The sequence below is a fragment of the Channa argus genome, chromosome 16 (assembly GCF_033026475.1).
Source record: "Channa argus isolate prfri chromosome 16, Channa argus male v1.0, whole genome shotgun sequence".
Taxonomy (NCBI): domain Eukaryota; kingdom Metazoa; phylum Chordata; class Actinopteri; order Anabantiformes; family Channidae; genus Channa; species Channa argus.
In genome coordinates, this window is record NC_090212.1 from 2,661,343 (window position 1) to 2,687,925 (window position 26,583).

At 40.8% G+C, this 26,583-nt stretch overlaps 1 protein-coding gene and 1 long non-coding RNA gene across 10 annotated transcripts in view; one reads left to right on the forward strand and one right to left on the reverse strand.

Moving 5' to 3' along the window:
• Positions 1-6,438: 6,438 nt before the first annotated feature.
• On the reverse strand, positions 6,439-7,562 carry LOC137101536 (uncharacterized). The gene is made up of 2 exons (XR_010911069.1): positions 7,423-7,562; positions 6,439-6,634 (listed from the first exon to the last, which is right to left on the reverse strand). It is a non-coding gene; the product is annotated as an uncharacterized lncRNA (long non-coding RNA).
• The window catches only part of myt1lb (myelin transcription factor 1-like, b), a 93,819-nt gene continuing 74,673 nt past the window's right edge, over positions 7,438-26,583 (forward strand). For 2 of the 9 annotated variants that reach the window (XM_067480063.1, XM_067480060.1), the window contains exon 1: positions 8,059-8,260. The gene's annotated coding sequence lies outside the window, so the exon portion shown is untranslated. Of the gene's footprint in view, positions 7,578-8,048; positions 8,261-26,583 lie in introns of those variants that run through there. The other 7 variants (XM_067480057.1, XM_067480065.1, XM_067480061.1 and 4 more) reach the window with 7 other exon arrangements.

Consider the following 26,583-nt stretch of genomic DNA (forward strand, 5'->3'; position numbering starts at 1 on the left):
TTTGAGGGCATTTAACTGTATTTGCCGTGCTGACACCATATGGGGCACTTTACTGCGTGGGGGCACTGTAGAGGGCACTGTTTTGTGTTTGCTACACTGTGGGGGCACTTTGGAGGGCACCTCTGTGGTTTTCTTTGTCCTTGTCAGCAATGGGGGGCAGTCACCCCTCCTCCTTGTCCCCTGAGTCCGCCTATGGCAAGGACACCGAAACGGATCGGAGCACCATAAAAAACAACAAGAATACTGCAGAAGATTTATTTATTTTTATTTTTTTTATATGTTAGACCAATTTTCTACATAATGAAGCTGCAGTGTTTTACTAAAGTGACCATATTTTTGACTCTAGATTTTCCAACGTGTTTCCGTTAATCTACTGAAAAAAGTGAACTTTTTTCCTCATCAGTGCAGTAACACCTCCGCAGACCTCCCACAGTGCCCTACAGGGTCAACCAAACTTTCCAAGAGAGTTCACCCCCCCCCCCCCTTGCCCTATCCCATCATGGGAGGTTTTGAGTCACAGGACTGACAACCTTATTATGCCGTGCACTTATTATTGATATTACACCGCAGAGGCGCGGTTGCCATGGTCACCGAGCGAGAGACATTTAATTTTCTCTCCTCCATCATCATTATCTATGGGGCCATCTGTTGTGGAAAATGAATTCAGCCTCATTTGCATGACTGATAAGCACATTCTTTATCTGTCCCACAGAAGGTCATATGCCATGGATTTGGGGACTAGAGAGAGAGAAAGAGAGTGAGGGGGTGAAATGATGCGTGGTCTTACCTCTATGAATGAGGTAAATGGGGTGTATGTGTGTGTTTGAGTGTCTATCAGAGCTTGGATGTGTGCATGTGTCTGCATAATGCATGGACATGTAATGTTTATGTATGCCATCTTGTTTAGAGCCATGCCGTGCCTTTGTTCTCATGTGGGGCTTTTGAATTTACATAAGCATGTGCCTGTGTGTATGTTTGTGCATGTACTCACACACACAAACACACACTGTTGTGGAAATATATGCATTCACACCCCCCAAAAAACTGCATGCACTCGTGATGGGTAGTGTAGGTCTGTGCTTGTGGAAACTAATCAAGAGTTTTTGACTTCAGATTGAATGAATTTTCACAGAGCCATCACATTCCAAGAGCGGGCTATGCATACAAACCCTATTTCTAGCGATGTTGGAAAGCCTTTTTTTGATTGTAGATCGTACAAAGACAGCATGCTGTATGTAATCCTGAAAATGAGAAATTTTTTGCTTACTTTGCTAAAACTAAACTAATGTTCTGAAATTTTTTTTTTTACAAATTTGTGTCTAACATTTAGAGAATAGCCAGCTCAGCTAAGCAGAGATCTTAGGGCCCACACAACACCAACATCTGCATACAAATATTTTTATTTTTCACGTGTTTTACATGTGAATTATATTAGGCACTGATATGTGCTGTTTTGTAAAAGTCAGTCTTTAAATACAGCAACCTGGCAACCTACAGCAAACCAATCAACCAATAGCAAGTTTTTATTTTGACAATTGGAACTCTCTTCATGTTGCTTCATGTCCCCAGATGCCCAGAAACATAAAAAAACTGAGGACGTGACCTTAGTGTTTTCATTTGTGATTATGTTCCTGCTCTTTTGATGTGTTTTAAAGCTGAAAACAGCTGCATGCTGCTACTGCTGCTGCCTAAACAGACTGATTTAGAGTAGAGTTTGTCAGAAAAACATTCAGCTAAAATAGGCTGAAAGATCCTAAGAGCTGAGGAGAATTGCTGAGCCGGCTGATAATTCTCTATGGCTTTGTCACTTTAAGTGACACTTTTCACATTACGCCTAGTCATTTAATCTATTGTTGGTTTAAAAGCTATTGATTGCTGCAGCTCTAATTTGTTGGGATTAGGTTCTGGCCGCAGGGCTGATGTTAGATATGCAGGTTTGGTGGGTACAGGTGCTATAGGTTTTGGGGCTAAGAACTGAATCTAGTTGCTGAGGCTCCTTACAAGTACAAGTAAAAGTGTGTGTGTGTTTATCCCCTGAAGCCAGATTTGTGTGTGTGTGTGTGTTGTGTGCTGCTGCAGGTAAAGTGGCTCCCTAAGGGTTTGAGTGTGCTCTGGTCTTTTATGTCTGGCACATTTGTCATCCCAATGCAAAGACACAAGTCTCTCGCTCTGTCTCACTCTCTCTCTCTCACTCACTTACTCACACACACACACACACACACACACACACACACACACACACACACACACACACACACACACACACACACACACCATACTGTACATAAGTAGGCTGAGGCTTGTTATTCCTCCTCTCTTACTCCCAATGCACAACCAATGCAACCTCTCCTCCCTTATATGTCTCCTACTGCTCCCTTAAGGTATCACTCCCTCTCCTCTTCCTCTCCCCCATACACCTCATCCCAGCCTCTCTTTTCCCTCAGCCCCACTGAACAACAAGCTTTAACCTTCTCCCACGCTATTGTCTCGACTCCCAAAACACGCCAATTCACTTTCTCCTCCTCCTTCAGCTCCCTGGCTCTAGCTTGCTTCCTCTGCAGCATTAACACCTCTGAGCTCAGCAGCATCACTCTCACATGCTCCCTGCATCCTTCCTGCAGCTACGGGTTTCCCTTTATTTCCCTCATCCTCTGTTGCTGTATCTGTAGGACACAGGGTTTCTTGAACAGTTTATCATTTGAACAAAATTTAAAAAAATGTCTAAACAATGCAGTAAAACAAGCAAACAGGGAATCGTTTTCTCAGATATCTGAGGGCAACAAGTGCATGCAGCACATTAATTAAATAAAAATTGAAAATAACATGTCTTTTGGTGCTTTTTAAAGTCTATTGCCCATTGCATATACCAGTAAAGCTTTGGATTTGAACTTACTGTGTACTTGTTAGTAACAACGGTTTACCTCCACAGTACCTATGAATACATATTTGTTTTTACTTGATAACAATAGGCATACTTTGGGGAATAACAGGTTAACAAGTTAAAAATAGGAAAAATACCAACATTGTAAGTATTTTGTAGTTAGGAGATACTTATTAATATTACACGATAGGTGCAAATATTTATAGTACAAATAAGAAAATGGTGAGAGACTCTACTTTAAGTTACAGCCCTCATTAGTTGTATACCTACTGTTTACCAACAGTTAACAAAGGGGTTTAGATTTATTAATTCCTGACGAATTAGATAATAATTATGCTTTTATTTCTATTCCCTCATAGTATTGAAAACCATTTTAGTTATTAGTAGTATGCACTTTTCATTTTTAAACAACTCATTGATAAATAATTAAATATTACATGATAGTTGTGACAGGTTTAAAGTAGAGCCTCTTACCATCTTTTTATTTGTAGTTACAAAGTAGTTGCATCATAAGAATTCACAAGTAATATTTAATAGGTACCCCATAACTACAAAATACTTAAACTGTAGGCATTTTTCTTATTCTCATGTTGTTATCCTTTATTCCCCGAAATATGCTTATTGTTTATTGTTTCGTTTGCTTATGTTTCAATAGACCAGCCTCTAGGTGTAGTTACTGACTAACCTTATTATTGTAGTGTAAGATTCATGGAAGATTTTTTTGATTTCTATTCCCAAGCCACGCCAGCAAACAGAGCTGACTGTTTACTGATAGGGCTGATTTAGGGGTTTGGGTGGTATGTTTGACTCTTAATTTGTCCGTTTAATTTGAGGGATTTCGGCCTTTACCTAAAAAAAATCCTTAACCACCAGCCCCACCAGCACTAGTGCATTCATTCATTTCTTTAAAACATGTAAAACATTATTATAAAAAGTGATCAATTTTTGCCATCAGTTGTGGACACAAAACGTGCCATGTTGATATTGATGAATTTTAGACATTTGAAAAGACAATTTTTTGTGTTGATGCATCATTCAAGCTTTTTTACTCCTGTGGCTTTTCCCTATTTCAGCACCAGGAACTGTCCATCACTACCACTCGCCTCCCCTCTTGTCCTACTAGGGTAACAGTAGCTAATAGCAGAGTGGATTAGAAAGAGAGTGGACAACATCTCCACTGACTCATTAAGGGAAGTTTTTCTTTTTTTTAAAAAAATGGCAGACCATGGAAACTTAAAATAGTTTCAAACACTGGGGTTGTGTCTGAAATCACCCCCTACTCAACATACAGTTAAATGCACCATGTGTGTTGCCATTTTGCTGTAGTGTCTATATGTTGAGTGTGTACGTTTATCCACTATATACTGCACGCAAAGTTTACATATCATGTACAATACTTTCTGCTAACAAGCCCACAATGCAATGCAGGCCCTGGGTTGTGTCTGAAATCCCTCCCTATTCACTCATTCTCCACTCCCTATATGAAATGGTTTACTCAATAGTGAGCAGTCAATTGTGATTTTGGACACTTACTTTTATCATATTGGTTCATAAATAAAAGCTATGTGAATGGTGTGGCAATGAATTTTCCTACTTTTAACACATGGAGCAACATTCAGACACCACAAAATAGCAAACACAATAAATAGTTCACTGTCTAGTGAGTAGGGGGTGATCTGGGGAACTAGCAGATGTGGAACTACACAGTTGTTTGTTTTCAACACATATTTCTAAAGTAAGAAGTTGCAATTAACTGGGATTATAACATCTGTTATCATTTAGATTTATAATAGATTTATAATTTTAGATTTAACAACTGTATTTCCAAGCATGTGAGTGTTACAGGTTACAGGTTAAACAGTTAAAAGATATAACAATCTAGAACTAGAACAGTTTTTTTCCCCTTCAGCAGTAAGAATGTTTTCTTGAAACTATGTTTGAAAAGTTTTTTTTTAAATGTAAAAACAGCAACAATTAACAATTCGAAAACATTACATTAAACATTAAAACATTACACATTACAACGAAGCATTAAAATTCAAAACTACAAATACTTCAAACTCTTATTTATTGATTTACAATTCATAGAATTAATTTGCAAGGCCATCCATTGGCTGCTAAATCTTTTTTTTTTTCAACAGAAAACAGTGGCTCCGGATCACAACCTTAAAACTCTTTGATATTACGTCATGTGACCAACATCGACGGTTTTCCCAGCTAAGGGCTAACAGCTAAAGGCTAACAGCCTTACTCCTAATTGCAGCTAGGTAACTAGTGTTTATACTAGTAAAGCAGAGTAAGTTTTACTGTAATGGGTTGTTATCAAACGCCAGAATCGTTTTCTTGTGGACACAGTATTTACCACCATAAGTAGTAAGTAAAAAAAAAACAAAGTTTTAGTGCGTAAACTAGCTTAGTTAGCTTTTATATCGCATAACGTTGACGTTGTAATTATTTAGCTACGCCCCGTATTTGTGCCAGTCATTTGTCAAAGAATAAAAGTCACAATAGTAGTGTAAGGTATAATGTTAATAAATGAAAATCGTGCAGAAAATGCCCTTTTCACTGCATATTTTTGGCTAGTATATTTGTTAACATAATTTCATGTGACAGCTTCAGTTTTAGGGTTCTGTTGCTAGATGCTAACCCACCTCACTGGCATGGCTTACTAAGGCACACTTTGTGTCCAATGTTGGTTACACCTGTAAAAGGTTGATGCAAGCTTTAATTTAATACAAAAGTAAACCCTTTTGTGAAAAGACATGCTACAGTAAAGGTGTGCCCCAACCTTTTTTTCAGGCATTGCATTGTAACCACTTGTCAACAGAGGGAATCCAATGCTTAAAAGCTAATTTCATCTCAGCACTGCACTGATGCAATCTACTGCACCGAGTCCTGACTAGTACTTCCTGACGTGTGATGATTCCTGAAATGACCAGCACGTTCCGATTTGGTGCACATTTCTCTCCGTTTCTTATTTGTTAAAGAATGTAGGTTAAATTAATTGTCCTTGATTGGCATTAACATAGTGAAATAAGAATTTCAAACTGCTAATATTGAATGCCTCGGGGGCATCTGTGTCCCAACCCACCAGAGCACTTATCATGCCTTCCTCAATTGCCTGGCAGCGTTTTAGCAGCGACGAGTGCTTGTTGGTTCTGTAAAATACTGCTGCATGGCATTTGACATATTTACAACTATGTGGGGGATCAAAACAATGTACTTCATCTAATGTGCTTGTGTGCTGGTTTGGGTGAGCACAGCATAAACTCATATCTTTGAATAATATTCTGCATATTTATGTGTAAACATGACTTTATTTGAATTAGTTATTGGTTGTCATATAAGCATATGAGAAGTTACCAATATTATTTTCTGCCTATAGGGTGGCTGCCACATTTTCAGCTGAATCTCCCCCACTGGTGAAAACTGAATGAATTAGCACCTCTTGTCCGGTAAGAAATGAACCTAATTTATAATCTAATTATGATGATGTCTCAGGGATCAAATTAGCATTCTCCGTGTTTGCATATCTGGATAAATATGGAAATCATCACTCTGTTGTTCTCATTTTTATTCACACAAGAGCGCACATGAATGTCGCCCTCTTTATGGTTTGAGCATGATTACATTGTAAATATTGTCTCCTGTTTGGGAGCAGTGCTCATCACTAAACACATGGCTACAACTAGCCTGTTTCAATACTCATTCATCTTCTGCACTTTTATTCTGGTGCTCAGCCAGCCTTGAAGCCTGGAAGTGGGAGAAAAAAAATCGTTAATTAACAGTAGGTTAGAGATTAGACTTCCTTTAATTTCGCATCCTATATCTCTGTTTTGTGAATGATTCGATGATGATGCGAATCAGGCCAAATAATGTGCACTGAACCATGAGTGGAGCCCATTTTACCTATTTAAAGGCACAAATTTACGTCTTTCCCATTTGAAATAATATACCGAACATGTTTCACATGGCTCCGTTCACCCTTCCAACCCCTCCCCAATTCCTCTCCTATTCTCCCTCTCTTCACATTCCTCTTTTGCTCCATCTTTACCCAGGGCCCGTGGGAAGAACTGACTCTGGGAGCAGACAGTCTGCAGCCCTGAATAAATGTATAAGAGCAAGAAAAGGGAAGGGAGGGCACATTAGAAGGCATACACAGAGAGAGAGAGAGAGAGAGAGAGAGAGAGAGCAAGGGAGGGAGAGAGAACATATTGAGTGTTGGAGGACATACATGCACAGTGTACAGAGAGAGGGAGATACACAGATAGAGGGAGAAAGACCCAGAGAGAGGAGGAAAGCAGTCCAGCTTATAGGACTGCAAATAGAGAGAGAGCATTTTAGCTCCCTTCACCCATCTCTCCCTCTCCTCCCAGCACAAACACATGCTCATACACACTCCCACCCTTTCTTCCTGACACACACATACACACTTGCATGCAAGCACACATACATACACACACGCGCACACACATACATAAAGACACACACACACAGACAGACACGCACACACACACAGACACAATTGCTTTAGGGTATACCAGTCGGCTTTGGCAGTCCTCTCCTTTGTTGTTTTTGCTATTGGTTAGTCTCAGCGGCAGCACGGCGTGTGCCTATATCGCTGGGGTGGGTGCATGTGTAAATGTGTGTGGAGTCTGCGAGGCGGTGTGTGAAAGATGCCACTAGCAGAACCCGGGTAAGTCAGCTCCTTCCTTCTTTCTCTCTCCTGCTTCCTGTTAGTGCCTTTCTTTTTTTCTTTCTTTGAGCTTTTCTTTCTTTTTGTTCTCTCTGATGTTCACCCTCTCCATCTCGCTTGGGATGCTCGCCTCTCTCCACCTACTGTGCACATCCGCTATGTACAGCTCCCCTCTCTCTCTATTTCTCTGTGCGCTTTCCCTCTCCCTCAGTGTCTTTCTCAGCCTGCGTTACACTGTCTCCTCCCGACTGTGCTCTCGCCATCCCTGCTACTCTCGCCTGTTTCCTTTGCGCTCACTCTCTCTCTCTCTCTCTCTCTCTCTCTCTCTCTCTCTCTCTCTCTCTCTCTTTCCCTCTCTCTCCAGGCTGCGCCTCATTGGTGTGTCCTGATTCCCTTTTTCCATTAGGCTTCAGGCCCATTGGTCGCCTGCCTTCCAACCATTATCTTTACTCCTCCACCCTTCTGTCATCCTTTCTCCCTTCGCTCACCCTCCTTCCCTCATTCCCAGTCATCTCTCAAGTCGTAAAAATGATTTGCATTCTGGAAGAGAAAGGAACTTTGCTGTGAGCACAATAAGTGAATTGGGAAAGGGTAAGGGAGAGAAGGAAAGGAAAGAGTGAAATAAGGAGAGGAAACGCGTTCTGGAGAGCAGGAGGAAAAGTTTAAACAGAAGACTGCAGTTGGTAGGTAACTTATACTTATGCCTTAGCTTTCCTGTAGATTGAAGGTTCTCTTGTAGGGTTAATTTCTAGTGTTCTGTTGTTTTGAGAGGTTTAGTCGCGCGATCTTATGGTACTGGTGCAGTGAGAAAAAGTAACACCTGGCTCAGATGATGAGTTTCTTCATTATTTTTTGGTCATTTCTGGAATGGCTAATATTATGGTCACGTTATGTTGCCTTTGCATTTGTAGAATTGCTTTAGCTACTGAAGATTAGTAATGTTTTCCTTCCTGAATGCAGTTGAATAAGAGAGAAATACATTTTCTTTACAGAACAATTTCACAACGATGTGTGTAATGGTCAAGTAAGAGCGCTCATTTAAAAGTTGGTTCTCTAAGTTTCAAATAATGCTACTCTGCAAACTTCTGCTGTGTGTGAGAAAATAAAGGGTTTTTTTATGAAGACATTTCTTATCACTATATGTTTTAACTATTACATATTATTTTGTATATGTTAAATATTTTTAATCTCCAACATGCCTCTGTGACTCATTCCGTGTGGTATCATTTTGAGGTTCAAGGTCTGTAAAGTAGCAAGGACACAGTTTGGCATCAAGTGAAGGAAGATGCAGTGACTGCCAGAAAACAATTAGAATTAGTGGAAACAGAGACACAGATGTTGCTGAAAGTACAGGAGAAAATTTGAAGTTGGAAGAGAGCTTGAGCTCTCAACTTCAAATGTAGTAAACTTTTTGCTTGAACTGGTTGCATACAAATGATACACACACGCACTTTGGTCCCTTTGGTCTATATTTCATCCTACACATAGTTTCTTTTCCGCTTTGCGTGTAAGAAAAGACAATGCAGATGTGGTTGTGTTTGCTCCCGTGGGTGGCATATACTGTATACACACAGCAGAAGGCAGATGCGCCGCAACATGTTTCATTCTGTCAAGACAAACAAAGCTCGGATACAAAGTGAGCTACTTGTGTCTACTCTCCGTTGCCCAAAGTGTGTCAGAATGAATGTTTTTCATGTCAACAAATGATGGAGACAATGTTTGGTGACATCTGGGGATACTGTGCAAGATCTTAACATTATGTTTCCCATGCCAACAAGATTTGATATGAAATCAACTTACAGGAAGTAGTTGAATTAAAAAAACTTAGAAGAATATGTATTTTTGGATCTGACTTTGATCTTTGGTCTGATGTTAATATTTCATCATAAATTGAGAAACTAAGGAACACTGCAGTCCAATGCATCTTCTTATGATTTTCCCCCATAGTAAATTTTGTATATTTACAGTGTTTACATTTACAGTTTCTGTCACACAGTAAGAATGGTGAGCTTCTGTATTTTGGTCAGTTTCCTTCAATGCCATATCTTACAGAGGGTTGTGTGACTTTATCAACAGAGTCAAAACAAACCCCTTGGCATGAGATGAAGCCATGTTCTCTGGGATATTCCTTTAGCTAGAAGAGGAAGGAAATGTCTTGCTTGTTAAGGGGAGACTTGTGTTGGTGTGCCGTGTAAGTGTGTGTGTGTGGGTGCGTGCATGCGTGTGTGTATTTGTGGCACCGCGGTGCCTGATGTGCTTTGCTGAGCGAGCCGAGGACAGGGAGGCAGCTGAATGTGATTAAATTATAGAGGGAAAGCACGCTACCCTGGTCTTACTAAGACCAACATTGCGGGAACCCCCCTCCCTCACAACAACTCTCCCTGACGCTTTCTCTCTTTTTCTCTCTCTTACACATTCCCTCTCTTTCTCTAAAATGAAAGTAAAAGAACCCAGCCCCTCATAATCGCAACAGTCAAGCTAGTCAAAGCTGGAGGGGAGAGGCAATTGGGTGTTGATGGGATTGCTGAAAGGTACTGATACTGTACTTTGCTACTGTAATGTGTGGCAGCTGTTCCCTGCCTCTATACTCAGTGCACTCTTCTATATTTTGTTATTGTTCTACATTCTAAATATTCAACCTATGCCTCGTTAATTTAACAAAATAATGTTAGAATTAAGAATTAATCAACAATGTATGTTGCTGCAGACCAATTCTGGATAGATGATTTGATGGGTGGTTTTCACTCCAGATTTGCGTGGAAAAATCTGTATGCCCCAAATTCTTCAGTAGCCTAATGAATGAGCAGCAAAAAGCCTCCTGGGGAACCCCTACATGCAATTGGCAGGGGTGGGTTGGGGGCTGGGGGGCAGCCACGCGCTAAAATTAGCTTCCATGTTGAGTGGTTGGGTTGACATGCGAATGCCTGAGTCATAAACCACCATAGCATGACTCTGCATTCATGGTAGACTGTCCTTTTGTCTGGTCATTTTTGCTGGTGCCTTCGCATATGGACTACACAAAAGTATCTATTTACACATAAAACACATTTGATATATGTAATATACAAATTAGTATTGGTTAACTTTAATTATTAATTAAATAATCTGCATGTTACATTGACATCGTCTTTTTTTCTTTTGAAAAAAATGTTGAAAAAAAAAATAAGCAAGAAAAAAAAAATCATCTTGGTATACAAAAAAACTATAGCCAGGGGGTCTCATTCTTGTTGCTGCAATGGTAGCTCATCTGTTCTATTCTACCAGTAACCTTGAATAAGATCCCTTTACACATCTACAACCTGTATCCAGTCTCTCTCTGCAACCTCTGCTATACTGGGTTCAGCTCCCAGTAGATTGTGGTACCACCAGCTACTCAGCAGGAGCCTATCTTCCCATCACAGAGCTGCTCACCCTCTCTCCCTGTGGAAAAGGCTAGGACAGGCTCACAGGCTGGCCTTCTAACATAACCTGCCCTTGACGTCAGAATGTGTTGCACCGAAACAAGTATTAGGCGTATATATTTGCCCACACCATTAAAGGTGACTGCTGCCTTTTCTTATGGTGACTCATAGCACAGCACAAATCGATTAGACAACAACCAGGATTAATTTAAACATTTTGTCACCAACACGAATTGTATTTTTTTCTCTTTCTAACTTGTAGAGAGACCAGAAGGATCAGCTTGTGGTTGTGTTGTGAATCTGTCCTCGTGAACCTGTGTGAAGAAACCATAGGGAATCAATGTGTTCCTCCACTCAGTCTCAATGACGTGGTCAGGCAAGGGCAGAGAGGGGATTGATCTATTTGAGCAGACACAATGTCAATACTGACGTCTACTCAGTGTAAGATGTAGCTGCTTCTGTGTCCTTCACACATGCATCCTTGCTGCACTTGCTGCCAGAGGCTATTAATTATAGCACGTTCATCACTTAGGCCCAAATTCAGGATTTGTGGAAGCAACTACAAAATTTAGCTTTGTCATATCTCTATTAGCTATAGGCCAAAATACTGTGATGAGTGTGATACTCAGAACTACAGAATTACGCCAGAATTAACTAAACCCCTCTTCGAGACCCGGTAAAGTAAATTTTGTGATTTGTGGTATTTTACATGTATTTCATGTACAAGTAAGAGGTGGGTGCATTTAAAAAATAATATATATATATATATACATATATACACACACACACACACACACACACATATATATATATATATATATATATATATATATATATATATATATATCTTAAGATGATAATTTTGGATATGAAAAATTGTTTTTATTTACTTGTAATTTAAGATTACTTGCTCATTTGGTAGCTGTCAGGTCACTGTTGAAATTGAAAAAAGATTGCACCACTTGTTGTTGGCAAAAGTTATGACATTTGGCAGGATACCACTTATGTCTTGTTATTTGTCACTCTTGGAAATAGGTTCATAGAGAGAATTTCGATGTTGGTATCCCTCCAGTGATAGCATATGTGCCCCCCACCATTCGCACACCTCTGTGCCTTTCCTGGGGGAAAACATGATCTGTCTTCTGGCGGGCAGGCCAATTAAAAACCAATCAGGCTGCTTGGAGTTTGCTGGTAATGGGAAAGCCACGGCACTGGAGGAAGTAGGGCTGATTAATGGACATTTTCACCATGTGGCATAACAGCCTCCCACAGGCATCCATCACCCCAGGGGACAATGCTCACCTAAACCCCAGGCCCCACACCCATCAGATACACTGTATAAGTTTGCAAATGTCTGTGTGTATGATTATTATCATAATGTGCAAGACCCACTAAGAGCAGTGCTGTATTAGCCTGTCTGGTCTGCTAAGACTTACAGTGAAGAAATTAGCTAAATCTGGCCTGGGACTATTTGACATAGAGCATGTGCTAGTCAACTTTTCCAGAAAAACAACTCCTGGAATTTTTCTGTTAGGATCAATAGCTAAAGCTCTGCCCTTTGCTGATATTTACAGGCTTTCGAGATGTTGCTGTTGTGGTTTTGTTGGGTAAAATCTGAACTTTCCTACAGGGTGCGGACACATTTTTAACAGTAGAGTCAAGATGCTTTTGCTAAGGAGGAGTGTTTGTGTCTTTCTCTCTGGTGCCATTGTAAGGCAGCAAGCAGCATTCAAAAGAAACATATTAAACAATGTGAGCGAGGTTTGTTCCATTTCAGGAGCTGCTGTGACCTACTTCACACAGCCAGGCAGATAGCTGTAAATAAGGATTTTCATAACCTGGTCTGGCCTTTTCCCATTAGAGGCACAACTGTACCTTGAAGAATATTACAAAGATCACAGGAACAGCTGTTTAAAGCAATGTGACAATATCATCAAAATACTGACCTTGAGACTGCTTGTGCTGGTGTCATGCGATTACAATTAGTTTCCGTACTACATTTATTTGGAATTTAAGTTGTGTGTGCAAACAGTCAGAGAAGGGGAAGGTAGACAAGCATTATTTTTGATCTTTTGTTCCCCAGTTAAACCTTCTCTCTGGTAATGTTGTGTTATAGCCATTTCGCTGGTACGTTGCCAACACATAATCAGGGAGGAAAACATTTCAGAGATTGTAATTCCAGCAAGTTTAGTGAGTTAAACCTTACGTCCATCAAGCTGTAGCTGAAAGTTGACAAGAAGCTCAGTGGTGTGTGCAACAGTTTTCCTTTTTTCCTTTTCCTTTTATGTCAGTCATACAAGTGTCGCATCATAAAATTGCTACCCATGCTCATAAAAAAAAGGAAAGTGTGAATGATTATTTATTCCTTTAAAATATTTCCCTTGCCATTACACTTAGATGGAAATCATGGACCTGACTCATAAAGTAAAAAGTCGCTCTTGGGATGATCATTGTTTGGACCAAGCATGGCATAGCTGCAAACCAGCGTATCGTTACAGCTATATCCTTGTTACATGTGTATCTATAAAAAAAAAATCTAAAAAAAACCCTGCTTTGTTTGTTTTTAAACTTTTCAAATTAAATCAGCTGCAACATTCACACCCGTTGACATTTTGTCTCTAAACTAAAACCAGATGAATCAGAAAAAGAGATGTTTCAGTCACACCAACACCCGCCTCCTCAGTCATGATGCTGTCTCTGTAGCATCATTGAAGGTCCCCAGATTCCTTGGGTCAAAGACACAGTTTGGTTTGTGTTACTTTTGGGTGTTTCAAGGGAATGCTGCAAAAACATGCAGAAAGCATTGGTGAAAATAAAAAGCAATGGAAAGGGGAAAAAACACAACCAAACGAAGAAAATCATGCAAAACAGAAAAAGAAAAGAAATTTAAAAAAAATAGGCCTCTGCTGGGCCAGTCTAAGGGAAAGTGGTGTGATATTGGAAAATGATTACCAAACAGGCATCCATTATTCAGCAGCACAATCAGGGAGGGCACAATCTCCTTATTTATGCTAGCTCTGTAAATCAGATTTGTCGGGTTTGATCACTCTAAAATTTCTTAGTCACACGCTGGCAATATTGGGCGAATATTACACTGTCTAATGGGTAATTGATGACGGCATGTGGTACCGGTTGAGATGAATGGACGGCTTAGAGGAGCAAGGAGGAAGGGACAGAAGATGTTGGGCGAAGAAACGACTACTGAGTACACTGTACTATTGCATTCAGCAGGCACATTACAGGTCTCCATATATAGTATAGGCTCCATCCTGGATAATCTTTTCTAAAGAGGTATTGATGCACTGCTGACTAAAGAGAGCATTGTATTGTTTCAGTCAGGACTCAAAGCAGTGATTGTTTTAGACAGCAAAAGCCATTTTTTCCCCAATCATTTTGTGTACTCAGTAGCTGCATTTGAAAAGAAGCAGACTTAATTGAAATTTCAAATAAATGCAGCTGGTGTCTGTGTGTGTGCGCACATTCGCTTGTCCAAATGAATTTGTATGGTGGTGTTTTAGGCACGAGAGTGTGTGTGTGTGTGTGTGTGTGTGTGTGTGTGTGCGTGCGTGCGTGCGTGCGTGTGTGTGCATATGTGATGGGCTGAGGTCTATTCTACAATGTTAGGAGGCAGGCAGGCAGACATGATGTGCTCTGAGTCGCAGCGTCTCTGTGAGGGTGGCCTGACCTCTGCCTTCAGCTTCGCTTCACAGGACAGCAGCAAATGAGAGGTGTCATTGCATGACAGCAGCACAGCCCCTCTTTAGGACTGACGGCTCATCGAACACATACTCTCTCTCAAACACGCACACACACACACACATGCAGTACAAGATGCGTGGATGTGGGCAGGCATATGTGTACACATGCATGCAAACATGCAAGTGGAAGCAAACGCACAGTTGGAACATAAACTGACATAGATGCACAAATATTGACACATACACTTCTGCACAAATTCCCAGGAAAACATAGCACAGATCAATAGCTTTGTTTCGTGAACATACAGCTTTTGTTTGGGGAACAATTTTCTGGATTCAGTTTTGACCATTTAGTACTTGCTTTGACTAGCTCCAAAAATCAAACTCTGATGAACAAAGGATTGTGTCAGACAACAATCCCAACAATCTCATTTTTGGTGTGGCTCCTTTTTTAAGAGGTGTCACAATAATAGGTAATCTCTCTGTTTGTCTCATCATTTTAGTTGGATCAATTGTTTTGGAGTGCAGTTTTTCGGGGAATCTGGATTAGACATTTTGTCCTGGAAGCGCACAGATACATAAATGATTAAGAAAGTTTGTTAGAGAAAGTTGACCAAGTCATGCTTTCTGCATATCTCCTGTACATCTGTGTAAGTGTGAGTGTTTTAGTAGACAGTAGACAGAGACACCGCTCCCTAAACTAGGGCATATCCACCTGCCACCTGGAGGCCTCTCAGAAATGGCCTCTGAAACTGCTGACAAGACACCCTGCACCTTGCTACTCCCCCTAACACACAGCCTCACACATCTTTCCTCATGACCCCTGCTCCCTTTCTATCTCTCCTTGGCTTCTTCTGTCATTTCATTGGCCTAAAAACTTGTGACTGGATCTTAATCATTACATGTATGTTTCAATGTTAATATTGTCTCTGCAACTGAATTTTCCTTGTCCTAGTGGTTGATAAGTTCAAATACTAGTGAAAAGTCAAAGGGGGGGGGGAAGTTTTGCTTGCATTTCTTCATTTCAGTTTAGCTGTTAACAAGGGGGGTGGATCACATATTTACTGTTAACAAGGAGGAAGCCATCATTTCTTATTCCCCCTCACCAATTGCACCCCACAGTCCCATGCATAATAAATCAGACCCTCTGTGTCAGCATCAGTCTTTGCACAGAGACAAGAAAGCTATAGTGTGTAGTGCGATCTGCTACAAATGCCGGAGAAATTTGAAGCTGTGTTCTCAGAGCTGAATTCTCATTTCCCCTCCATTGCTGCAATGTATTCAGGTCATTGCCAGGCCTGTTAAAATGCCTCTATGCTTTGCCTCCCGCATCTTGTTCATTTTACTCAAATCTGTGTACCCCCTGCCCTGAATAAATAGCACTACACGTTTTAGTTCTTTAGTCTCAACCCTCACCACCGCTCGCTTCCCAAAAGAAGGCACTGCCCTGCTCGTGTAAGTGACCTAATTTTCCTGCTCGGCCCAGCGTTTTCCGATGTGAGCCGTTCCAAAATAGCTTGGCTACAGCAAAGCGTGGCAAACTCATTTCCATCTTGCATAACAAGAACCAAACATCCCCCCTCTTCCTAAGCTCGATGGCGAGATGGCACATACTCTCACAGGCTGAATATCAGCTTCCCACCTCATTGTATGAGTTTGATGGTGATATTGTGAATTTCACTAATTTATTTTCATCCCACAGTTTGTGCATTAAGTCTGTTCAGTCTCTCATATTTATTGAATACATCAATTCTGAATGTAAGTCTGACTTTATTAAAAATTAAAAGGATATATCTGCTTTGTCCAGAATACAAAATAAAGGAGTGGGAAAGGATACAGTGACACTGCAGAGGTAGCAGGACACAATCACAAGAATTCCATAAAGATTCAAGAGACATTAGCCTATGCTATGATCTCTATTTTATACCATAATAACATCAAAATGACTATTTACATCAAATATAAAAGCCAATTGCATTGCGAGCCCTTCATAATACCATAGTAAGATGGCATTACAGAACAGTATAAGGACTGTACATGCCATTGGCCCATATCTACTCCCTGTCATTGAATTGGCTTTGGAGGGAGATAATGAGGAGTAGGGGGTTGAGAGAGGAATCATTATTTTACCCATGGCTGCAGCACTTCTTAACAGGGTCTGTAGGGCGCCTTCACAAAGCTAATGTAGAGAAATGGAAACAGATGGAAGGCATGATTATTTGATCTGCAAAGAGCTCTTGGTGGGCTTTGTAGTAACTGGACTAGACTGCTTAGAGGCAAGAGAGTGGGTTGTATATTTCTGTGTGTGTGTGTGTGTGTGTGTGTGTGTGTGTGTGTGTGTGTGTGTGTGTGTGTGTGTGTTCAGAGGGAAATGCATTAATGTGCTCGGGTGTGGGTGGCTATTGTTTGTGTGTGGAGGCCTGCATGCATGTGTGAGTGTGTTTGTCCATCTGTTCATATGTTTGAATGCGTCACACGTGCCTGCGTGTGTTTGCGTACTCCCCTAATAACAACAAGATGATCTGTTTCACACTCCAGACATACTTCTTCTAATTAGAATTCAGAAGTGATAGAGGTATAAATCTCATTTAGAGAGTTTACATTTTACATGCAGGGCACTCTGTATGCAATTCTCTTGACTGTGTTGGTGGTAACTTTCTACATACTATTGTGACATGCTTATGCTAATTTGGTAACTGTGCAGAGCTGTGTATATGGGCAACAGAATGGCTGATGTTGTGCATGAAGGATGCTCCATTCTAAAATGTTCATTCATCAAAAACAAACGCTCACAGAATGCAGCTCTTATCTGCTTTCCTCATACACATACGTGCTGTATATATACTAATATATACTACAGGTTTTTATCGCTACATATTTTTACATCAGTGCCTCTATTGTATTCGGAGTCAACCCAAAAAGGCCATTCTCCCCGTGAACAGTACATAAACACACATCAAAAATACAGAGGCATATGGCTCTATACTGTACAACCCACACACAATAGAGAAAGAATAAGTCAGGTTCTGTGTTATTCTATTGATCTTGCTGCACTGCTGGAGCTGTCTGCATGCCTTTCTACACAGTATTCACAGCTGCAGCTGCACTCCAAATACTAGCGGTGCATAGATTGGCCTTAATGGGACCACATAGCATACACACACAATACAGAATAATGCAAACAGATAAACTCAACATTACACACAATATACAGCATCATGTTTTGTCCCTCTCTCTTTGCGTTTAATAAATGCACACACTGTCACAAAAAGAAGTGCATTATAACATGTGGCTTCCTGTCTGGTGTGGGGTTGGAGGACATGTCTAGCTGGTGTGTGCATGCGCGCATGTGACTGGCGGGCCACACCTGTCAAGAGTACTCCATAGGCATGGTGGTGATGCTATCTGACAGCGTGGCTGCCATGGCAGGATGTGTGTGTTTATGTGTTCCGTGACCATTTGGATGAGTCACTGTTATGCCTCCCCTGCTATGTTTCCCAGAGGACCCTCAAGTGTCTGACTGGTGGTTCCAGTATGTGTGTGTGTGTGTGTGTCTTTGTGTTTTTTTGTTTTTTTTTTGTCTGGCTGTGTGTTCAGACCCTATTAACAGCTGGCCTCTTACTCACACAGTAAACAAACACGTTGAACCATCAAAATTTTTAGCAATCTAGTCTCTAGTAGTGTTTGCACCATGCCTCTGCAACACATTCAAATATGCAATGTGCTAAAACACTCACTCTTCATCTGGTGTGTGCTTGTGTCTGTAACACAGCAATCTGCTTTAATTCATGAGAAGAATTTATCTTAAATATTAACACCTTTGTAAAATTGTCTCATTTTAATGCACATCACATTGCTTTGAACTTGATGTTGTAGCCCACATTGCATATAGCAACTGCTTTCTTTCTGGTCTCAAACACCTCCCTTCAATCATGGCTGCCACAGACCCAGCATTATGAAGCAGCTGTACCCTCCAGTGCCTCTCAGCAGCACATGCATTTGGCTGAAATATTCAGCCCAGCTCCCAGCGTTAACTTGCATGTATAATTACCGGATATGCTGCCTGCCGCTGATAACTCTCCCAAACAATGTTTGAAGGGGGAAGGCGGCGATGAATTCCCAATGAAGTGTGAAAAAGACTGATTAAAATTGCTGTGGTCAAAAGCCAGTGCACCAGTGTGTTCTGCTCCCGTGGACCAGGGGAGATGGGGAGAGAGGCTCTGCAGTGGAGATAGCTTTTTTTTCTGTGTTTGGGATTGATTTTTGGTTTCTATTTTGGTCCACAGTGGATATTATATTGGTAAACACTTTTTTTTTTCTGTTTTTGCTGAGTTATTATTAAAAAAAGATTTTGTACCACCCTTAGCTATAGAAGCTCCATCCAGTAAACAGTTGGGTGTAAAACATCAAATCATGGAGGTGTATGTTCTATTTGTTTTGTTGCTGTATATAGTTTCAGCGGTTATAGTTGTTATTTACATATGTGTCTTATATGAATTATTATGTTTCTGTGTTTGCATATGTAAATGTGTGTGTTTGTGTGTGTGTGCGTGCATGCGTTGCTGCGTACCACAACCCAGGCGCCAGGCAGCCTATTTTGCAGAGGGGAGGGAGGGATAGATGCCGTTTCATTCGAGGCGTGTGGGCGTCAAGCTTAGGGCACCTAATTACAGCCCTGGCTCCCGCCGCCTGCCTGCGTCTCCCTCAGCCCGCATGTTTGGGTGCATGTTCCCTGGCAGAGTCAGATGATACGCTCCCCTCGTCCCGGAAGCTTTGGTCTCAGGAGGGCTCCACCTCAGCACAAAGCACCTCTGCGTCTGATTAGTTGGCTTAAATGAGTTCCCTAGCTAGCCAGCTATATTGTCTTTGTTGACAGTTATGAGATGGGCTGCCAGACAGCCACCAATGCACGTTTAGCTTGTTAACTTGATCAGGAGATTTCTATATCATGTCTAACAAACTTCGTCATTACAAATCTTTGGGGACCTCATTTGGGCTACTCTAGTTGAGAAACTAGTTAGCCAGCTAGCTAGCTGTGTATGTCTGGGCTAACAAGCACTGACAAAAACACGGAGGGCCTTTTTATTTTTCTTCCGCTCTTGTACACGGATGTACAGTTCAGTAATTGGTGGTTATTAGTGAGCTTGCTGGAAGAGGAGCTGGGTAGCTTTTTAACCCTTTCCTCCCCAAAAGGATGGCAGTTGTCTTTCATCTCATTTCAGGGGATTAAATAGCAGAGAGCTCGCACAAGAGACTATGAGATGGAGAGAGTGAGAGGCACAGACAGAGATGGATGCCTATAGTGGGGGTTGGTTATTATTTTTTTGCCAGCAGCAGATGCCAGGCACAGTAGTTTCAACCAGGAACACTTTAAAACAAAACACAGCTGCCTGCTCTGCATCTGGGCACCAGATAGAAAAAAGGAAGGAGAGAGAGAAGAGATAGATGCAGAAGATAACAAGAAAAAAGACAAGGACTAAAAATGATAAAGAGACAGAGAATGGGAGACAGACGGTGTGGGGAGAAACAGAAAGAACATAAAAGAAGAAGAAGGAAGAGAGAGGAAGAAACAAAGGCTGACACAGATAAGATCTATCAGCAAAGCAGAAACATGAGCTGGGTTTACCATTATAAATAGAGAGATACCCACATACCCCTCCCGGCTCATCCCTAGTTTAGCATCCCCTTCCAAAAGCTGGGAACCACTAACTGGGCCAATCCACAACAGGGATTAGGTATCTAGCTGCAGAGGCATTTAAATATGCTCATAGCAAGCGCTGTGCTTTATGTGGGTGTGACTGTAAACACAAACACATACTGAGGTGTCAGAAAGAAGAAAGAAATACGGTTTACTCTATGTTTATACTATATTTTGAAAAAAAATGTCACATAGAATTTTAAAGGCAATACAGCGTTTATTCCAATGAAATGTTCTCCTGAAACAGTTGGTTACAACAACAAGAAATTAGTTAAAATTAAGGTAAAATGAAAAGTAAAATTAACCAAGAGTGCTAAATACACAAGAATAGGTATAGATACTGAAAAAATCGGAATAAAATAAATGAGTGCATGCATTATTACATATTACAAAGATTGTGTGTTGTTGAAAATGTATATATTCCAATACATATATTCCATTTAATGAAGATATTGTAAATGACATTGTGCATGCTCAGTGCCCAGGGGGAAATGTAGTGAGTCACTCTTTGAAAGCTGTCTATTGAGCTGTGTGATATGTAAAATAGAGGTAGATTGAAATTTCCTTTCTTTTTCACTCTCCACCTGTGGACAGTGGTGCAGAGCAAAAGTCAGTGCCACTGAAAAGGGAATTACACACTATTATTATTTTACAATATGTATAATTTCAAAGACCCTTGCACCACAGTAAGCTTGTTTCTCTCCATCAGTCTCTTTTCCCCCTCTCCCTCCCCCATTTTCTTTTGTTCTACCTCTATTAGAGTTGTCCTTGACTGCCGAGCAAGCGCGCAGTGCAGCCTTTGGTTGAGAGGAGCCAGTCAAACGCTCTCTCGCTCTCCCGTTGAGACAAGAATAGGAGAAGACGTGGGGGAGCGAGAGAGGCAGAGAGACGGAAAGGATGGTGAGAAAAGAGAGGAGAGAGCCTTTTTCAATTCAGCAAACATCTTCCTAAAGCCACAAAGGGCTTTGAATAAGATAGGAAGCATATTAGCAGGAAGTTGGCCTGATGACTAAGCGTCTGAAGACAGGGGTAGAGCTCCGGGCATCTTGTTTGGAAAGACGGTGAACGGATTGTCTGCCAAGAAAGAAACCCTCATAAATTGCATTGCATCATTCCCTGAGATGTACTGTGGAGCTCTTTGGTTCTGGAAAACCTGCTCCTCATTTATGGCATGGGGAGATGCCATTAAGAATAATACAGATTAAATAGGCTGCAGAAACTTTTGGTGAAGTTGTTGTGTCCTCATGATCCATTATGAACATTAATCAACAGTTGTCCCTTTGTCCAAACGTCTTGTTAATATAAGTTTTGGTTGGGTCCAGAAAGATCATATAGTGTCCGACTGAAAAAGCTGAAGAGATAAAATTTGGGCTTCATTCATAACATTGGTCCTTTTTCCTTTCACAACACAAAATCCTTCTGAAATTGTAAAGTAACCACAAGCTAGAGGTTCGTGTTCGCCATTTTGAAAAGCACCTCAATGTAGAGAGGCATACAGCAAGATAAGCAAATAAACAGATAACAGACAGATGGACAGGCAGACAGGTAAACAGGCAGACAGACAAGCAGGCAAACAAATAGACACAAACAGATGACGAATAGACAGGCAGATAGTCAGGCAGATTGGCAGAGCGGCTGACAGCCTGGCCGCTTTCCGGCAGAGCAGTATTGGCTAGAAAGAGTGGCTGGCAGGCAGACAGGCAGATGGACAGGCAGGCACCCATGCACAGAGACAGAAACACAGACGCAAAAGCAGACAGACAGGAGGACAAGAGGACTAATGGATAGACTGGCTCAAAGAGAGACGGGCATGCAGAGCAGCAGACAGAAAGGCAGGCAGAGAGGTTGCCAGACAGTCATGCACCGTTGGTAGCAGGACAGGCAGTTGGCGTAGGCAGGAGACATGGGGACAGCAAGTGCCTCTGGCAGGGAAGGAGAGCAAGATAGAGGGAGACAGAAATAGAGAGAGAGATGGAGCGAGAGAGAGAGAGAGAGAGAGAGAGGGATGAGGTCAGTGCACGGCTAGCTGGCTGACTGTTGATCTGTGGCACTGGGCTGGCAGAAGAGGCTCCTCAGGGAGACAGCAGCTCCACACAGACTCCATCACTTCATCCCTCCATCCCCCAGCTGGATGGAAAGCCTATGAAGGGAGAGACTTTTAGCAATAGTGGCACAGAGAGGTGAAAGAAGACAAATGTGGACAGAATTAGGAGTCAGAGTGACACTATCCAGTAATGGCTGGAAGAATAAAAGCTGGAATGAAAACATCTAGCATCTAAATTGAGTGCAGAAATAAATGTCTCCTCTCTTTTCCACTCCTCTGTAATACACTTCAAGGACGTCGCGATAGGACTTACTGCCACATGGGGCTTTGTGTACCACAGGCTTTTAGAAAGGGGGACATGATATTCATTGGGCCTCTTGTCTGATGATAATATGGAAATATAAACTGCAAATTGCATCGTAGTGTGTGCATCACACAGCTGAAGTTCGATATTTAGCTACCCCCAGGACATCACATACGATCAAAGGAATGAAATGTTATACATGCTTAAGTTGCAGATGTAGCCCTTGAAAGTGTCAGGGTTTTTTCTGTGCGGCATGTTCGTGGTTACCCACTGGTAGCGTTCCATCAGCAATGCAGTGTGTTTAATTCAGAAAAAGGCTCATGAAATCCAACCTGCAGCTCGTCTTTTTAGCCACCAGGCGTCGCAAAGTGTCGTCCTCGTCATCAGTCCACAGTGCTGAATCCTACCGTCTGTGGATACATTAGCAACCTCTTGGCGAAAATGTGATTAAAAAATTTACTCTTTCATGCACTGTCTCATAAAAGGTTCACAAGCAACCAAACTGCAAAATTATTTGAAAGGGAACATTTGATATTTGGATTATAGACCACTGCAACATGTCTTTAACAGATAAATCGATACATTTACCTACAGACATGTGAATCCATGTTTGGAAAAAGTTTGCTGTTCTCACGCCTCTTGATTAATACTGGATATATCTTCTACTCTAGTACACTGTTGGTGTACAAATACAATACTATTTGCATGGTACACCGTGATGTGCGCACGCACCGGGTGCTGTAACTCTGAGTGTAAGCTGAGCGCCTCCCTTCAGACCATATACTGTCATCACATGCCGTCCCAGGGGACAGTAGACAAGTCATCACCGTAAGTGTGACTAACTGTCACTTTCAAAATGGGTACATCTGTAGTTATGTCAACTGATCCCACAAAATCTAGTGGAACAACGAGTAAAAATAATTCAACGCAACAACATGTTGTTAAATTAATGTAACTCCTGTAACTCCTCCTACTGCACTTAACATATTAAACATTTATCTAACACTTATATTATTGAAAGCAACAGCAGCGTTAGATTTATATATCTCCAACATTTTAAAAAAGCCGTATGTAACTGAGAAAATACATTGTGAGCCAGATGAAGCAACTCTGTCTCCAAATACAAATGTTAATCACTGTATAGAATGTTTGCCATGTGATGTGTTTTGGTAAGAATGATGTGCTACATTTTTAAAATCTAAAGTGTGGAGATGGCCCAAAAGGTTGACAGGACACACGACAGACCCAAGTTGGAATTGAGACCGGTATGTGATGTGATCAGCACTTTGGTGAACAATCACAGTTTTGTTTAAAGGTTAACAAAAACACTGTGTTTGAAGTGACAGTTAAAACTTTATTTATTATGCCCAACCACTAACTTTAACCAAGTTGCCATGAGTGTCTAAACCCAACCCAAAGGTTTTATAACAATGTAGCATTTATGTTAGTTGCAAACATGTCCTAGTTGTGTTAATGTAAATCTTTAACTGGTTGCAATTACATTCCCTACTAAAGGTATTGTGTTTTCTGTCAATTGATATAGAATCTGTGGTTCTGATGAAAAAAATATTTCTATTTATGAAATGAATACATCAGGGGTGGCAAACTCCGGTCTGCGAGGGGCACAGCCCTGCCTGTTTATTCCTGCACAGCCGTTATCTTCCAGCTTCTGACTGAACATACAAGACCAGGGTAGGCCACCCCTAGATTAGATGTTACAGAGTGGTGCAGATACCATAAAAATAAACTAAAATGATAATACAAAAGATTTAATTTATTTTTCTAAACAGACATCATAGCTTTTACTGGTATAAGTGGTGTAATGTTTCCTGATCATGTTTCCAGACACCCCAGATAAAAGGCATTGTATCATGTTGATGATGCATGAAGGAAAAGTCTCTAGCTTGCTAACAAGCCACTGGAGGTATTTTCAGGACACAGACGAAATATTAGAATATCATGGTCGTTTAGCTTTACCTCATGTTTGGACAGTTGAAATATTGGATCAGTATGTCAATATGTGATTTGAGGTGCCGAGGATGTTTTTTATGGCTTTCGCACGGCTAAAGTTACACAAGGTTAATGTTACAGCCGTGTGTGGGAGGGTGAATGTATGTGCGTGTGAGCGTGTGTATGCATGTGTGTGTTTTGCTGCAGGGTGCAAAGCTGCCCCAAATGTCCATCTGCCGAGTTCACAATCCACCTGAGCCTTCTCACAGATGCACATGTGCACCTTCACACACAGACACATCAAATTGCAGGCATTTATACAGGCACGTGCTGAACACTGAACATAGCCCAGGACCTCAAACTTCTTGTACATACCTGTACAGTTGTGCTGAATGTTTCCCTTGTTTCAAGTCTATTCAGACCTATCTTCATTCTCACAATCATTTGCATAAAAACATCCCACCTTTTCTCAAGCTGTCACCTTGATGTAGCTGCAATACGCAGTGTGATATCAACATAACAAGTTTTCTGACAAGAATCCAGAAATGCACATATACATATTTCACAGGTGTTAAGAGAAGTACGGGGGAAAGGAAAGAATCTGGCGGAAGGACCCAAACACACACACACAAAGACAAAACAGGGACTTACATATACACGCAGCCATTCATAGAGTATGTGTCTGCATGCACACGTACATGCTTATATGCACTATTCTTGTTTGCAGATTATTGTTTTTTCAGCTTGTATTGCAGTGTGGGCATGTGTGCTTGGCACGCAAAGTGCCAAGCTGATAATTACTGAAATGAGCTTGTGACTTTCTGTCGCTGGTACGACTGTGTCAAACTCTCTGAATCGGGTTCTTTTACAAGTGCTACATAAAGCACCTCGTTTTTTTGTGTGTGTGATTTCGGTTATGTTTTAAATGACACTAGGCATGGCCCAATCATGGTATTGTCTAAATAAAGAATCTCTTGGAATAAAGACAAGTGTGTGTGAACTGTAACGTGCAAATGCTGCTTTTTATGCCTGCTGTGCTCAACTATTTATTGACTGAGTACAAAGCCAGGCAACGTGAGCTATAAAGTAGCCAAACAGGTGGTGTGCAGGTGACTTTTTATAGGTCTCTAAGAATGAGCTGAAATTTCAACGCTTTCTCTTAAAGGTAGAAACTTGATCAGGCACTAAAAATTTTTAATTACATATTCTTTTAAATGTTTAAATTACAATTATTTAAAGTGTCTCATGGAGACATTTTACTTACTAATAGCCATAATTAGAATAACACATTTATCTGTTGCCTTATAGACCTCAGGTCTTTTTCACAGCAGATTAGTCACAGTAGGGTACTAGGACTGTGAAACTGAGGCAGCTAAATGTAATTTATCTTTATTTTTTTTATTTTTTTAAAACTTGAATTTCTTTTGATTATGTTCTTTTCAACTCCTGTTGTAAAATGTCATATTATAATGTCTTCCATAAAAAAGGCCAGTTGTGAAAATGTGGGAATTTTATTTATTTTCTGAAATGAGAGACAATAGTTAGCTTAATGTTTGAAACCATCAGTGTTGTCAATTGAATCACTGCTGTTTCTGTATTTTACCTCAAACCGTGGTCTTTTCCCTAACTGTCCTGATTGTCATGTTTTTGTGCCTAAACTTATCGACGGGTATGTTTTTAATGTCTAAACCAAATGACATTGGGGCACAAAATCTTACATGAAAATGACTTATTGATACTATTTCCATGTAGAGCAGAAACCTACTAGCCAATATCATTGGTGCTAAAGACGACAGATAATAATCACTCAATGGAGTGATAACGTTCCAAATGAGTCCGTAAGAAGATTCTTAGAACCTGTATTCACAGCTTTTTTGTGCATAGTGTAGGTTTCTATGTTCATAGTTTTAC